This window comes from Hipposideros armiger, unplaced genomic scaffold, assembly GCF_001890085.2.
Source record: "Hipposideros armiger isolate ML-2016 unplaced genomic scaffold, ASM189008v1 scaffold_48, whole genome shotgun sequence".
NCBI classification, from domain to species: domain Eukaryota; kingdom Metazoa; phylum Chordata; class Mammalia; order Chiroptera; family Hipposideridae; genus Hipposideros; species Hipposideros armiger.
Genome location: NW_017731398.1, coordinates 1,278,561 through 1,280,014, shown reverse-complemented (window position 1 = coordinate 1,280,014; position 1,454 = coordinate 1,278,561).

Below are 1,454 nucleotides of genomic sequence, written 5' to 3'. Positions count from 1 at the left end.
CCTGGGAAACTGGAAGTCATGCTCGAGGAAAAGCAAAACAAGTCACGCAGTTCTGTGCTTCACTGTGTTCTCGTATCTGGAAGTGGTAAGTGAAATGAGAATGGAGGCACCTCCCAGAAAGGCCTAGTTCCCAGAAAAAAAGTTTAGTGACTCAGGAAATTGCTCCCATAAATGAGGAGTACAGGACAACCCACTTATCTATTTTCATAATAATTGTAACGATGATGATGATAACGAACATTTGCCGAGTGCTAACAGTATGCCAGGTTCCTCACACAGCCCGCTGAGTAGGTGCTATCACTATATCCATTTTACAGATGAGAGAGTGGAGGTTCGGGGTGTTACCCAACCTGCCCAAGAACATACATATAAGCAGGGTTCACATCTGTGGAGCACTTTAGGTGGAAACAAACAACGGAAATTTAAGTAACTCCAGCCTCTGTTTCTATACTATTGTTACTAAAAACAGGTGGGGAGATTGCTTTGCTCCAGAGCAGAGCTAAACCCTCAATATGGTGGTTGTGAATCACCTGGACTATTGGTTCAGCAGAAGCCTGATTCTAGCGATACCTGAGGATCAGAGGTAAATAAGTCACCAGTTTTCCTCCTGGCAAGGCTGTTCCAGATACAGATTAGTGACAGCAGAGTGACCATAAGCATGTCCCCTGATGCAGGGCCCCTGAGCCTCCCACATGACTCCCTGTTCTGAGGGGCAGTGGTGGGAAGAGAGCTTACCCACTGTGGTTCCCCATCAAAGCCTGGGGCGTATGGCTGCTGGGCTCCTCTGCCATTTTATCACCATTTCCTGTCACATCTCCCGGCGCTGCCCTCTGGTTCTCCTTGGAGTCCCCTCCATTCTGCAGAAGGCCTCCTTCCACCTCTAAGGCATCGAAGGTGTTGGCAAGGGCCCAGGGACTCATCAGGGCGTCCATCTCGGCATAGAAGGGGCAGGTGCCCAGACCATGGGTGCTCCTGGCCTTGTGGTAGTGGGTCTGGAGGTTTTTGAACCGGTAGTGACACTGCTTCAGGGTGCGCAGGAAGCCACATTCCTGCAGCTGCTCAGCCACAATCCGGTACACTTGGCGGTTCCGATGGCAGGTGCGGAGTTTCTCATGGATGTAGGGCTCACCCAGAATTCCCAGGAAAGTTTTCGTTTCTTCATAGCCCCAGTGTACCCCTAGGAGACAGGTATAGAGGTCAACTAAGGCAAGGCTGCTGGTTTTGTAATGAAAATAGCAGAAGACCCCTCCCTTCCTACCACAGCATTTCAGTGATTTCCTGAGAAACAATCGAGTGGGCTTTGTCCTCTGTGACAGCACTTGCTCTCACAATATGCTTGTAAATATTCCTAAAGAATGGCTCTTCCTTTTTCTCAATTTCCCACATGAACAAAGGGCTCTCCCATTTGCAGTAAAAAGTAGTCTCTCTTTACCCTTTGCAAACTACTGCAACAT